This window comes from Alligator mississippiensis, chromosome 4, assembly GCF_030867095.1.
Source record: "Alligator mississippiensis isolate rAllMis1 chromosome 4, rAllMis1, whole genome shotgun sequence".
Classification (NCBI taxonomy): domain Eukaryota; kingdom Metazoa; phylum Chordata; order Crocodylia; family Alligatoridae; genus Alligator; species Alligator mississippiensis.
Window position 1 is genome coordinate 69749893 of NC_081827.1, and position 15400 is coordinate 69765292.

Genomic DNA, 15400 nt, shown 5'->3' on the forward strand with positions numbered 1-15400 from the left:
AGTACCGGCCAGTGTCCCGCAGTGCTAATTACCTCATTAGCAGCTTGCGTGAACTGTGCCTTTTCTTCTTCACCAATTACTGCTAAGGAGCAGTCCCGGCCATTCCCTCTCTGTGGGTAATGGTAACTTGCAGTCTTGACCCAGTCCCTCTGGATGCAAGCCACTCCTGCTGGTAGCTCAGCTTATTGCCTGCTAATTGCCTCATTAGTGGTGGAGGCTCACCATGTCTCTCACTGCCTCCCCGCGGTTTGTGCTGGCTCGGCTCTGGGAGCTCCCTCGCTGCCAGAGTCAGCGCCTAGGATCTGGGATGGTCTCCCCCTTTGCTCCAGGATCGTTGTCAGCTTCCCCTTTCGGGTCCCAATCAGGGACCACCTCTCTATTCTGGGACACCTTGCCCCGTCGCTGCCCAAGCCTCTGGCTTCTTTCGCCTCTAACTCACCACGGCGGCTGGAGTTCTGTCACAGGTACCAGGTGTCTCTACTGATCTGGCGGCTGTATGGTCCCTTCTCCGTGTCTCTCTGGGTCTCAGCTCCGCGTCTCATGGCCATCTTTCTCCGGGGCCTCGGGCAACCCCTCTCTTCTCTCTCCCGATGCCCAAAGGCATCTTGTCCAGGGCCTTGTCCTTCCTTTATTCCTAGAAGCCGGGTCCCATTGGCTTACCGGTGGCGCTGGGAGTCTCCCTCCCACCACCCCTGCCTGGGCATCGTGATGGACAGCTGCTGGGATTTTCCCCAAGTAACAGGGCTCCAGTCAGGGACCCTGTTACCGAAAGGATTTGTTTTGGTTTGCACATTTAAAGAAAGTGAGTGTCATTGAGCCATTTGAACAGTTTCACGGTTTCTCGCCTGAAGTGATCACTAGGGCTGTGCAAAGCTTCGGTCCCTGATTCGATTTGGCAGAGATTCGGCCAAATTCGGTGGCTGAATATCCAAATCGAATCAGAGAACCCTTTAATCTCTCTGAATCAAATCAATATCCTCTGAATTGATTCGGAGAGATTTGGAAAGATTCAGACGTGGACACAGCTTTAAATGTTTTTTTACATACCTCTAGGTAGCAGGTGGTTCATGAATGCTGCTATGCTGGAGCACATGGAGTGTCCCACAGAAGCGTGGGGGGCTCCCCAGCGCGCTCAGCAGCAGACCTGGAAGTGGACCAGAAGCTCAGCTACTGGTGCCTCCTGGGTCTGGGAGGGACACCTGGGGTCCCCCTGTGGCTGATTGCTGGGGCCCCATGGGAGGGGGCCCCAGCATGCTCCCCAGTGGAGCCGGAAGTGGACTGGAAGTACTTCCAGTCCACTTCTGGGTTTGCTGCTAAGCACGCAGAGGCTTCCCTGCACTCCTGTGGGATGCTCCATGCGCCCCAGCGGATGTCCCTGATTCAGGTCGAATTTGAATCCAAAACAAATAGGGCCCCCTTCATACACCCCTAGTGATCACCCAACATTTTCAAGAATTTCCAGCACAATAGTAGTGTGAGTAGGCTTCTGAATGCCATGGGCTAGACTATCAAAAGTGAAGAATTGCTTCAAATGTCTGGAGACTGGACAAATCACACTTCTTTTATGCCTCTCTTCATAAAAGTTTCACATGTCCCAGAACAGGTTCCAGAACAGGTCCTAATAGCAGGCACAGGATGTAATGTGTATCATCTGCTCTGCTTTACATTTTATTGAACATGGACAGGATCAAAAAAAGTCAAATTTTGGAAGACTTGATGGATCCTTTGCAAGGATGGGGACCAAACTGGACTTATGCAGAAGTTGAGGCACTGATTGACATTTGGAGTGAAGGGAACATCATGCTACAACTGGGAAACTGCAGGAATAAACCTGTTTACATCTCTATTTCTGATTAATTAGAGCAACTTGGCATCAAACGTGACTGGGAACAGTGTCACAGTAAGATAAAGGTCGTAAAGTGTGACCTCCATCACATAAAGGACAATAATTCTCCGTCTGGTGCCTCATGTAGAATGATTCCATTTTATGACAAGCTCTCTATCATCCTTAAAAGAGATCCTTCAGAGGCTTGCATGACCGAGTTTGGGACAAGAGGTATGCATCATGAGAAACCAGAAACTCCCCAATGCCAAAGTACTTCTCCAACCACAGCTACTTTGCAAGTTCTATGCAATCAGCCTCTTCCTCAAGAACAGAATCAGTCATAGAGCAACAACCTCATTTGGGACTGCTCTTCAGCACACAGCCAGAAATGTGCTCTCCCTCTACTCTAGTGAACCCACACATGTTGGTACCAGACACCCAGGAGACTCAACAGATGCTTGAAAGAAATAACTCCTGTCCGTGATGAGGAAGAGGACTCTGACTCAACTGTCGCTGTGTCTCAGGACTTGTCAGATTCCAAAGGGAGTACTGTGTCAGGGAGGCAACAACAGAGTCCTGAGTCGGAGACTCTGCTATCCTCGTGAAGGGTGATTTGTAAGTAACAATACTGGTATTAGTAGTATTCTGAATTTTCATTTTTACAGATTTACACTCATATAAATTTGGGATTGGGGAGCAGAGGGAGAACACAGTGGCACTCCCTGTGGTGGATGCTGCACCTGGGCACTCTGCATGTGCCCACGGGGCTGTAGCCACTTCCAGAGGAAGTGGAGCTCCAGGCTCTCACCCCTGATGTAGCTGCTGCAGTAGGGGCTGGCTGCCCTAGCCACCTGCAGAGGTAGCTGATTTTTGGTGTGGGGATCTTGGTTCAACGTGCAGCCTGGGAAGCAGGGTGTATGCTGCGGTGCTGGGATAAATATTTTTGGAGTACAGCCTTAAGAAGATGGTTGGGTGAGAGATAGTGGGCTGTCACTGGTAAGTAACTCTTGAAGTGTCAGTCCTGTTAAAATAATTTAAAAATGACTCACTGTTCTTTACAAGTGTTCAAGAACTGATGAGAGCTTTCTTTTTGTCGTGGACAGGCACTCCTTCATCTTCATCTTCAAGAGCAGTTGTTAACTCTCAACATCAACATAATTATTGAAAAAATCAACAAGAAGCTAAGAAAAGTATTCTTCTACTGACAGATGTGTCTGAAAGCATGGCTACGCCCAGTGCAGAAATGACATCCAAATTGAAAGATGTGTTGGATGTGTTAAAGCATAGTGAGCAAACCAATTTGAAGGTTATGAAATGCACTAGTAATGACATGGTACAATGTTTTAAGGAATTAAATCAGAAGGTTGATCTCATTTTGAGGGAGAATCAAAGGTTCAGATAGCAGTTTGTAACAGTTTCATGAACGCCGGTGTACTGAGAGAGTAACCCACCCAAAAAAACTCTCCAATCTTTTGCAAAGGAGAGCTGTGGCTCTTGTAGCTGTAAGAGGAGAACCCCAAGGCTCTTCAGGGATGTTGATGAGGAGGAAGAGGATGCTGACATAACCTGGAGAAGGTGCAGGAGAGGGGAATCTCATGGAGAAGCAGGTTCTCATGACTAGAGTTTTCTATGACCCCCTGGGATTGGTGTGCTTCTCCCTCCCTCATGTGCTCTCAACCCAGTATTTGCAAAGCAGATTGCACCTCAATGTACCAGGGGCTGCGTGGGGTCTCTGTGACTCTTTTCTCTCTACCTACTTTAGGAATTTTTTCAAAATCTCTCATAGAAATAAAGTACCACAAAAGGACTTTGAAAAGTGTCCTGTATTTTTATTTTCCATACAAGAGGCTGGGTGAAAATCTTTTGTCACGCTGGGTGGGGTGATACAGGGAGGCACCTGATAATATGAAACCCAAAGTTGGTGACAGCCAGCTTGGGGCTAGCATGACCAAGGTTAGTGTCTTGTGGTTGAGGGCACTTATCAAGTAGATCACCAGCCATTAGGCCTTTACAAAGGCACTAGGGGAAACCCCCTACATAATGTAGCATAAATTAGTTACGGGGCACAGCAGGATGACAGACAGCTGAAAGATGCCTGTGTGCTGCCCAGTGTGCCAACCTTTTCATCAGGTATGGGCAGCCACTTGCGGTACATCCCTACCCACTCCACGTGTAATATGGATAATCCCCCCCGTACCCCTCCAAATTGTAGTGCACACTACTGTGTACATGCTGCGGTACAACCACCTTCCCAGCATGGGATCAGTGGGAATGCCAGTGGGAATGCTGCGGACACCTGTGCTTTGGGGACAAAGGAGAGTCCAGGACAGTGGTAAGTTGGTGGATGGTGGGGTAGCATGCAAAAGGACAGTGATTTGGAGTTGAATTTTTGGAATGGGGTAACTGCTCAATGTCATATCCCCTGACAGCTCTTCAAAGGTCTGACAGCAGAGATACAGCAACACAGACAGAGGAGGACTGGTATCAATGGGATACAGATTCATTACTTAGTGTGTCCGTCTGGCCTCGAACATCCAGTCTTGTGCCGCTCTGGCCCAGATGTTCAGTGGTGTTCATCCGTCCGTCCCTGATGTTCTGGCAAGTCGGTATTATCCTCCTGTGTAGTCTTCCCCAATCTCGCCTGCCACGACTTTGAATCTTGATTTAGTGGAGGGTCTGACCACTGGGGGATCCCTTGACGGCAGGACATCTGTCTGGTGGTCTTCTGTGAGGCTCCTCCTCCCCTCTACCTTGCCCTTACACCCAGCCTTGACGGGTCACATATATCTTCCTGGCCAGATCCCTGACCATTGAGCCCCTGGCTATGTTTGTCAGGACGGGCCTCTCAGCCTACATATTACCAGCCCGCCATATCCTGTCCATGCCCCGAGGCCACCTTCTTTTCCCTAAGGCTACCAACCACCTTGAGACTTAAACACCAATCGGACTCCCCAAGCCTTATCCTTCAACCCCTCCAACAGTTGGAAATGTAAAATATAAACAAAAATCACTGAAACACTCTAAAGGAGCCCAGCCACCTCTCTTTCCTGGCTCCCTGAGCCTTATCACTAGTGCCCGCCTTTGTATACTAGTGGTCTATGATTGGCAGTATATGTGGCCATAGTAGCATGTGGGCTATTCCCCTCTCCTTCTCCCTCGTCACCCAGCCTTTGGTTTCACTGGATCATCTGTGATCCTCCGGCTGGCGTTTTTCCCAGCACTACCCATGGGGATGGCTTGATGCCCCAGAGGGCCATGCTTTACAGCCCCTCTTGCTGCTCTTTACTCCCAGCTCCTTCCTGGTGTGCCTCGTCAGCTCTCCCAGGGCCCTCAACGGTCCCACCTGGTCGGGTGTCTGGAGATGTGCTGGTCTCTCCTGCTCTTCTGTTGTGGCTGTTGGTGCTGGGATCTTCTGGATCCCCTCTGGTCTTCTGTTCGGGTTCCCGGCCTCAAGGAGCCGCCTCCGACTTGTGGCTCCCTTCTCTGCAGCCAGCAGCATCTGTCCCGCTGCGGGCTCTGTAGCATCCTCCCCCACTGGGAGAAGCAGCTTCCAGCTCCTTTTGCCTCCACAGGAGCTCTGGGAAGGCATCTCGTACCGGTGCTTTCATCAGCGTCAGTCTCCTCTCTTTCTCCATGCCGGCAGCCTGCTTTATTTCCGCCAGCTGGCAATTGCGGCTGACGTCATCTGCCGGCCACAACTGTATAAAGGCGTGGCTAACAAGCCACGTGGGTTCCTCCTCCATCTCTGGCTTTGCTGCAGGTCCCGCTGTAGGTTAATATTTCTCTTTTTCTTTTCTTTTTCCTTCATTTCCCTCTAAGGTTTCCTGACCCCGGGGTTCCCCCCTGGCCTCTTGGGGTCCTCCCTTCTGTTCCTCCCTGTGACACTTAGATAATGGCAAGAATTGTTAAATACAGTTATGTCCTGTGATAAGTAAGTCCAAGTACTTGGATTCTCATGTTTAGCAACTGGAGACACTACACATTGTACAATATAAATGTCAAATATTTTTTGGTAGGAGTGAAACCTGGCAGAAGAGCATGATGACAAAGGAAGAAGAAAATTTTTCTTTCTTTCTTTCCTTCTTTGTAAAAGTTAAATTATGTGATTAAATTAAAGTATTTGTTTGTTAATATTTAAGTTAACTTAGGTTATTAATTTTTTAATACTATACAGCCTTCTGTGTGCTTGCTGGAACTGAGGGAAATGCAAAGGGGGTGGAAGAGGAGCAAGAAAATAGGGGAACACAGTGCGGGGGTGCCCCCCCGCTCTGGGCAGGAGTAGAGGAAAAAAAGTTTGGGCTGGAAAGAGGCTGAGGCTGGCTTGCCCATCTGGCTCGCTGTGATAAGTGGCAGGCAGCACAGCAGGGGTGGGTGGATAGGGATAGCAGCACTGTTGGGGGGAACATGGGGGCAGGGGTGCCTCCCACAACTCCGGGAAGGAGCAAGGGAAAAAAAGTTTGGGGTCTGAGTGGAATGTGGCTAAGGCTGATAAGAACAACCAGAAGCAAGGTGTGTGCGAAAAGGCAGAACATTTTTTTTGGAAATCTCATTTTTCATTAGTTGAATATAAGCAATAAAATAATCAGTAGAAATTTGCAAGATTTCTACCTGGCATCCAGTTGAGTCAGTGCAGGAGAAATTAGATGAACTTCCATGGATTTTGGTGGATTTACAAGTGAACCCAAGCAGCATCTGGGGGTGCAATAGTTGCAAAGCAGGGAAAATCACGTTTTCAGGCATAAGTCAGATCCACATTACAAATTTAAAATGATAAAAATAACCCCCATGGAAGAAATTTAGGAGCCTTGCTTCTCTATGAAATAACAGCATAAAAAAAAATAAAACATGTCAGCGGCATTTTAAATTACCCCAAAGAAAAAAATCTAAAATGATAAAATCAGCTGATAATGTGGATACACAGATGCAATTTAGCTAGCTTAATGGCAATTTTTATCACATGGACACAGGAAAAGTATAACATGGTAACAGCAGAGGTGTAACATGGACAAGCGCCCTACCGTTTTATTTTGTGCCCCCTAAATTGAAATGATGGGGCATAGAATAAAACCCTGAGGACTAAACCATTTGAATTTTTCCATCACGTTATGGTGAGGGGACTGATCTGTTGTTTTTTTTTGTCATAGCTGGATCCTGCCTGTTGCTGGGGAGCGAGCTGCTGGTGAGCCAGGCAGCACCTGAGCTGCAGAGGAGCCCAGTCCTTCCCTCCTCAGTGGCTGTACTCCCCGGGGCCAGCCGAAAGGGCTGCTAGCTGGGTGGGTGGTGCCCCAGCTCACAGGGGCACAATCCAACTTCCCCATGAACCCACCCAGGCTCCCAGTGCCTTGCACGCCACTCTCACCACCTTCTGCTACCACCAGCGCCCCCAGCCACTGTTCCTAGGTGGTGTCAGGCATCCTGCTGGCTGCAGTAAGCTTCTTGAAGCACAAACGGTGAGGGGCCCAACCCTGCTTCTGGTGGAGCCTGCCCGCCCCCGCCCCGGCCCTTCCCCCCCCCACAGCTGGGGGGTGAGCTGCTGGTGGGCTGAGCAACTCCTGAGCTGCAGGGTGCTCTGGTCCTTCCCTCTGCGGTGGTGGCACCCCCTGGCACCACCCGAGTGGACTGCTAGCTGGCTGGGTGCTGCCCCAGCTCACAGGCAGCACTGGACTGACTCCAACTCTTCCCTGAGCCTGCCTGGGTAGCAGCACCCCCAGGAGGCTTCCAGCTGGTGGGCTCAGGGAACAGTTGGATTGAGCTGGGTGCTGCCTCTAAAGTGGGGCAGCATCTGGCCCACTGGAATTCTGCCCAAGTAGCCCCAAGGGGTGCCACCACTGTGGAAGGAAAGACTGGAGCCCCCTGCAGCTCAAGGGCTACTTGGCCTGCCAGCAGCTCACCCTCCAGCTGTGAAGGGGATGGGGAGGAACTGCAACAGCAAAGTTTGGGTCCCTTGCTGCTTCTGCTTAAAAGCAGGCTCCTGCAGCTGGCAGAACAGCTGGGGCTGCTCAGGAATGGGCTGGCTTGCCCCTGGAGCAGTGTAGGAGGGCAGCAGGGTTTGTTGGTGGCCGGAGAACATGTTAGGGACAGTCCACAGGGCACTGGAAGCCTGGGTGGGCTTGGGGAAGCATTGAATTGGGTGCCTCCAAGCTGGGGCAGCACCCAGGCAGCTAGCAGCCTTCCCAGGCTTCCAGAGCTCTGTGCACTGTTCCCGCTGCCTTCTTCAGCTGTCAGCAAACCCAGCCACCCTCCTGCCACCTTCCTGTGCTGCCCCAGGGGCAAGACAGTCCATTTCTGGCCAGCCCCAGGTGTCCTGCCAGTCACAGGAGTCTGCTGAAGGCAGAAGTGGTGAGAGACCCAATTATTTTTTTCTGCAGAGCCTGCGTGCCTCTCCTGCAGCCAAGGGGCAAGCAGACAGCTGCATCATTGCAATTTGCAACATTGCAAACTAAATTATATCTGCCAAGACTCTACACGGCTTCAAGAATACTTGAAGTATTCTTGAGTACTGCATCCAGTTTTGGGCTCCACAATTCAAAAAGGATGTGGAGAAGCTTGAGAGAGTCCAGAGAAGAGCCACGCGCATGATCAGAAGTCAGGGAAGCAGACCCTACGATGACAGGCTGAGAGCCCTGGGGCTCTTTAGCCTGGAAAAGCGCAGGCTCAGGGGTGATCTGATGGCCACCTATAAGTTTATCAGGGGTGACCACCAGTATCTGGGGGAACGTTTGTTCACCAGAGCGCCCCAAGGGATGACAACTAGGTCGAATGGTCATAAACTACTACAAGACCGTTTCAGGCTGGACATAAGGAAGAATTTCTTTACTGTCCAAGCCCCCAAGGTCTGGAACAGCCTGCCACCGGAGGTGGTTCAAGCGCCTACATTGAACACCTTCAAGAGCAAACTGGATGCTTATCTTGCTGGGATCCTATGACTCTAGCTGACTTCCTGCCCTTTGGGCAGGGGGCTGGACTCGATGATCTTCCGAGGTCCCTTCCAGCCCTAATGTCTATGAAATCTATGAACTCTATGAAATAGTAAGACTCCTGTGGAGGTAGGTCTGCTCAAGGAGTTCTACATCACTTTCTGGGACCAGATGGGCCTATATCTTCTGGGCGTGCAGCTGCAGGACGGCCACCTGCGGGCTGGGATGGATTAGGGCTTCATAACCCTTCTGTACAAGAAGGGAAGGAGGGCAGAGCTGAAGAACTGAAGACCCATAACTCTTCTGAGCTTTGATTATAAACTGATGGCCAAAGTCTTGGCCAAGCACTTTAAGTCTGTCGTAGGGGCGGTGTTCCACAAGGATCAATCATGGAATTGATTGATTCCATGATTGATCCTTGTGGAATTGATTGATTTGCCACCCTGGCATAGTGCCAGGGTGGCAAATCTACAGAGCCTTGTTGCAAATATGATAGGTACTGTGCTACCAACAGGAGAGGGATGTGGACGTTGCCATGCTGAACCTCAGCGTGGAGAAGGCATTTGACTGGCTGTCCCACTGACACTTATTCAATAAGGCTATTCGAAATGGCACCGTTCCGCTTTGACTTGCATTTCACCATTTCAACGAACTGCGTTTTGTTTTCAATTTCATTTCAACTCAAAACCGCTGTTCCGTTTTGTTTTGTCGAAACAGTTTTGCTGTTTTGACCCTGTTTTGACGTTTTGCCCATAGGCTATAACGGGGAAGCTCAAAACAGCCTATAACTTTGTCATTTCTGGCCTGATTTGGATTAAACTTGTAGGAATGGTAGACCCTTCTGGACACATCCACATATGCAAGCACATGTGCTTGCAGCAGCTCAAATAGAAGCAGTGCAAATTTGAGCCAGGACTTTTTCCTCAGCGCACATGCTCGGACATGCACTTTGTTGATGAGCAAATTGTGCCACTTGGGGCAAAATAACCCTGCCTGGCTCCTCCCAGATCTGCAGCCAGGGGAAGCTAGAGCCCAGGGCCAGCACCTGTGCTGTCCCCAGCAGTATAGAAAGCCACCCTGGCAAGTAGCTCAGGGCTACTAGCTCTCAGGAGCTTCTGGGGCCCAGCCAATTGGTACCTGGGGACACTACCCCTTGTGCCAACTGGACCCTTGAAGCAGCCCTGAGAGTTTCTTGCACCCTTTACCCACTGCAGCAGTCTGTTTGATGCACCCTCACTGTGCGACTCTATGTGTATGTGTGTGTGTACTTGTGTTCAGGTATGCCCTTCCTGGTGCTGGGCCTTCTGCACTACACAGCAGTGTGCCCCACTGAGGTCTCCTCCTCCCCTATAGCCTTGACCACTCCACCATTGTAAATGGCAGCAGGTAAAAATAATGTAGGTGACTCAGCAGTCAGCACCAGTAGCATCTAAGGTAGCAAAACTGAACTGTCATGGTGCGGGATGGCTTATCTTGTGTTTTTATATTTATTATGAAAAAAAACAGAATATTTAGAGAAATATATCTTAGGAATCTTTCAAGCTGAAAAACCCTTTGTCAGGCTGACGAAATACCTGCAGTTGGTGTGTCTCCTTGTCCTGGATGGAAGGAATAGTAAAGAAGCCAGAGGCTGGCCTGGCATGCAATGCAGGCAAGAAAGCCAGTCAGTGAAAATGGAAATGGAGGCATCAGGGGGTGAGGGACAGGCTGGGGTGGGGGTGAGGACAGCGGGATGTAGCAGCGCAGGTAAAAGTGCAGAGGTACCTGGGGAGTCAGATGTCCGGCCAGTCACAGTGTGCCAGAACTCCACTGTGTATGTTGAGTCCGTGAGTTTCTGTACCTACTACCTAGGAGGCTGATAAAGTGCAGTTCATAGGCCCAGCTCTGAAAAGTGGTTTGTGCATTCAAACAAGCACCTAACCCTGTCACCAGAACTGAAGCCAATTTCCTACAGCTCAAAACACAAAACCTGCCAACTATTTCTAGTACTACTGCATGTTAGGTTAACATACAGTGAATTTAGTTGCACTTAGTTCCATGTGTAGATGCACCCACGGTGTCACTAATACACTTTTCAAAATCTTGCTTTGATGACAAGAAACCATTTTGTGTTTTACGTTGTATTTATTTCATTATTATACACATGATTTTCCACTCTATGAATGTTCTATGTTGGTGATTGATGATAACGGTTTTGTGGTAGCACGCTAGAATGATCTGGCTTGGGTCCAAGGTAGGTAAGCACTAGCACCCAACCATGGCATGGATGAAGCTCCCCACTTCCAGGGCATGGCACATAGTAAGAGAAGCCCCCCATGTTGACAGGCTGTAGGTTGCTATCTCCTACCCGATGTTACTGAATTAAAACCCTGCTGACCTTATTAGCTGATACATTTCTGCTGTAGTGCGCAGATTTGTTATTACCCTGAAATAGAATAGTTTTCTGAAAGCATACTGTTAGGTTTACAATAATTTGGATTATTAAAAAATATTAGCTTTACAGCTGGATACAAGGCATGACCTGTGGCCTAGCAATGTAGCTGACCACAAGGCAGAATGATAGCTAGGCCTTTGCTTGTGTCAAGTAATCATTTTAACTCCACCAAACATTTTCTGAGTTAAAAAGTGAATCTGTGTCTGTGTGCTAAAAAAAAAAAATCAGCTACAGTAAAAAATAAGATAAGACAGAGAAACCATTGTTTGAGCTTACTGGTTGTGTCCTTGAGAAGTATCTTCTACTGTGTAAGGTTTTGCTAACATAATGTTACTGTTACTTAACTTTTAGCTTTTAAAAGTGCTAGTTCAGCTTAATAAAAATATGCTGTTACAAAGATTTGTAGAGCACTGCCCCAAGTATTGCTTTTTGTTAACCATAGAGTCTTGCTTTGTTGTAAAAAGTATAAAAGATCGCCTCACCCTTGAGGGGGGGCCATTTTGCCTTTTGCTGGCTTTATGGTCTTTGCTCGAGCAAATAAACAGCTGTCTTTCTTTACCCGCGTTGTCTGTCAATCAAATTACAGCTAGACAACGGACCTTAGGGAGGTTTCTCCCACCACATGCACAGAATCTTATTTTCTTTGTTTCTTCCCTCCTCTGCTATGTAAAGTTCAGTGGCAGATTGTGACAGCTGTAGGTCTCGTAGGGCTTGCTACCACTGCCCTGAGTTTGTTTTCCTACAGGCAGTGACAGGGTGGACCTTGGCTTCAGATCACCTGGTCTGCCAGGAAGTTGATTTTGTGTTTTCTCTCCTGCTATGACTTTGATGAAATTATATTCTAGGAGGCAATGCCCAAGGTGATCCTACCCAGTCTCAATCCCCGTTTTCTTCCTTGGGGCTCCAAACCTCCCCTTTACTCCAGCCTAGCCTCTCCAGATGGTGCTCGAAATCTTCTGCAGTCAGGTCTCAGTACTGCCTGTTAGTCTGTTATTCTGCCCTCTACCACCAGGGTGACCTTTGGCTTTGGTTAGGTGCACCCCTTCCAGGGCTGGCCTTGGCCTGCATGTATCAAAATAGAAAAAGGGAAAAAACCAAAAAAACCCCCAAAAACCTGTGACTGTTCTCAGTCTCCTTCACCTGGGATCAGGTTCTTATATCCCAATCACAACAGTGAAACAAATCAATTCATCCAGTTGCTGTTCTGCATAGGCCTGCCCGGCTTCCTTGTGAACATTCAGAGTCCCAATGAGATCTTTCCCGTGCGCAGCAAGGCTCTAACCTGGAACAGCAGTTTCCTCTGGCCTCTCCTCCGTATCCTCAGCTGACACGCTGCTCTGGAGATTATCACCAGCCGTGTGTGTGCAGGCCTCCGCCTGCCTCCTGCTCAGGGTCACTCCTGCAGTGTTCCTCTCGCAAGTTTCCCAACCCTTGCCCACCAGGACGCTCATCCACTCCTCTCTCTACGGCTAGCAGGGAACTGACCCCCTCCAATCCTGAGAAAGATGCTGCTCCAGAAGTGTAGTGAGTGTTTCTCTTCCCTTCCAGTCTCCAGCTGCAGCCCTGCCGGCCCCCCACTCTCTCCGCCTGTTGCTGCCAGCTGCTTTTCTTCTCCTGACCTCCCCTGCCCAGCATGTAAGGCACCTCCGGGTTTTTGTTTGCTCTTTCTCACTCCACACAGATATTAAAAAATCATTAGGAAGGAGCCTGTGAAATATTAGAAATTTCCTGATTCAGATCTTGTTCTATTATTAGAGAAATAATTTAACAAACTAACATTTCTCATTTACAACAGTAGCATTGAACTGTGTGAAAGAAAGGGAAGTTACTTTAATGCAAAAAGCCAAGAAAAAGGTTTCTTAGCAGCAGCAAGAAAAACCAAGTGGTAAGATAGTTTCAGTTGGCTTTTTCTGGAGATGGAGTAAATATAATTGCCTTGTTGGCACTGTTGTTCAGGTGGCTGAATTGCAAAGGTAAAGTATTGCATCATGTATTTGATTTATAAACATTATGAAAGCTGACTTTGTGGTGAGACCAAAATGTGTGCAACAAGATGCTGTCATATATGGCATTTCATAGAGAAGCAAGGCTGGAAGGGACCTCAAGAAATGGGGGACACTTGAAGGGAGAAGCTGCAAATAGATTTAGACAGACTACAAAAGTGGGCAGATGAGAATAGGATGGGGTTCAACATAGACAAATGCCGGGTGCTGCATCTTGGGAGAAGGAATCCACAGCATACATACAGCCTGGGGAGTTCCCTTCTTGAAAGCACAGAGGCGGAAAGGGATCTTGGAGTCATTATTGACAATACAAATCTTAATTAACTTCACTGACTTGCTGACATCAGCTGAGCTAGTTTTATAGTGGCATTAGTGGGACAAAGCTTGACCTTAAATGTGTGTGAAATAGTTACAATGCAATAGAAATGGCTTTAATTCAGGATTGTCTGCTGTGTGTTCGTTTTCCTGGAAAACTGGAAAGATAAAGCATCAGTAATTAAGAATTGAGCAGAAAATATCAGCATCATCCAACTAAGATATTTAAAATAAATAAAGATGTCACCCTAAAAAATCCTTGTCTTTCAACTATTTATCTTTAAATTTTTATTTCTCAGATTATAATATATAAATAAAACACTCTATTCACATTTAATACTATGCTTATTTTAATAACATTATGGAAAATTTGACAGGATTGTTCAAGAGCCATAAAGAAAAACTACAGTTGAAACATTGCAGCATTTTGCTAAGCACCTTGTGTTACTAAATTGTGTTATAATGCAGGGAAATTAATCTAAATGTCTAAATTGCCGCAAAATCAAGAAAATATATTTAGATATTAAGCTATTTAAGCACTTACTTAATTGCAAATTGATGCTCATTTTGAATTGATAGATCTTCTTGACTTCATACATATTTTATATTAGGCTTAGGTGGTATTTTTTATTCCTACTTTTTTGAATATGATATCAACATTGCAAATCATGCAATGATGATAGTAGTTTTCACTCCTTTATTTAGTGCAGAACTTGTATCACTCTCAGCTATTTCAGATGAAGGAGAACAGGCCCAGCCTGCTGTGATTTTTTGCAGGATAAACTTTGGAGTATTTCTCTAACAAAAGTACTTTAGCTTGTTTGGATGGTTATCCTGAGCACCTTCTTTTTAGTGTATAGACAATATTTCCCAGTTATCTCTTTCAGAATTGTGTAAAAGAGGATGTACTTCCAGCAAAAATCGTTAAACCTAGTGTAAGTGATCTCAGTGGGATATAAATATCTGTTGTCTGTTACAGGCTGGTTTTCAATTAGACAGCAAACATTATTGCCATAAATCTCTCAAGGCTATTTTAACGCAGTTCATTTAAGGAAGCATTTACTAGAGGTATTTTATTAGATAGCTTTAACAGTGTGTATTTGGACATTTTTTCACATTAGGTGAACTAAAATGAATGTTAGTTCCTTAACTTTCTACCTTATAATTTTTATTTTTATATGTCCTTTTCCCCAAGGTCCTGCAAACATTTTCCTTTGTTTTTCATTTTCTGCTCCTTCATTACCTGTTCTTATGTATACCTGCACATATACAAATAATCTTTCCTTTAGTCCAAGTGAAAAAGGTAAACTTTTCTTTTCCCTAATTTCTGGGCTGTCATGTATCTGCCCCATTTCCATTGCACTTCAACAGCATCTTCCAGGTGGGGGGTGGGAGAGGTGGAGAGCATACCTGGACCCCAAACAGAGTTGCCATCCCCCCCATTTGTTGTTTTACTGATAGTTTGCAAACTTTTTAACTAATATATGTTTTACCTAGCATGAGTGTAACCCTCTGCCAGAACCTGGAAAAGTGCTGGGTTCAAAATTAGGGATTCAATGCCAACCATAATAATAATTTTAAAAAATTGGCTGTCAGTAGAAACTGTGGAGATTGCAAGTTTGACACTCTGTTGCCCCCACCCCAGGGGTCCCCTGCCCACACCTACACCCTGATACCCCTAACTCACTCCTATATCCTCCTACCGTGCTGCCCCTCCCCACCTCACAGCCTTCCTGCCATGCCTTGGCATAGATACCCATCACCACCCCACAGCTCTGTTACAGCTGCAACACCCCCTTCCCATTCACCCCAAGACTGTGCACCCCTGTGCAGGTTGAACTCAGTAGTTACAAGCTGGGACCAGATGTAACAGCAGCCCCATGTGGCTTGGAGGAAGAGCTGTCTA

General features: G+C 47.3%; 1 protein-coding gene and 1 long non-coding RNA gene across 2 annotated transcripts in view; both read left to right on the forward strand.

Annotated features, from left to right (window-relative positions):
* LOC102560694 (lysozyme C) overlaps positions 1-15400 on the forward strand; it is a 45053-nt gene that overhangs the window by 5710 nt on the left and 23943 nt on the right. The window lies entirely within an intron of this gene.
* LOC132250027 (uncharacterized) lies at positions 5-3632 on the forward strand. Its single transcript, XR_009461609.1, has 2 exons — positions 5-2440; positions 2929-3632. It is a non-coding gene; the product is annotated as an uncharacterized LOC132250027 (long non-coding RNA).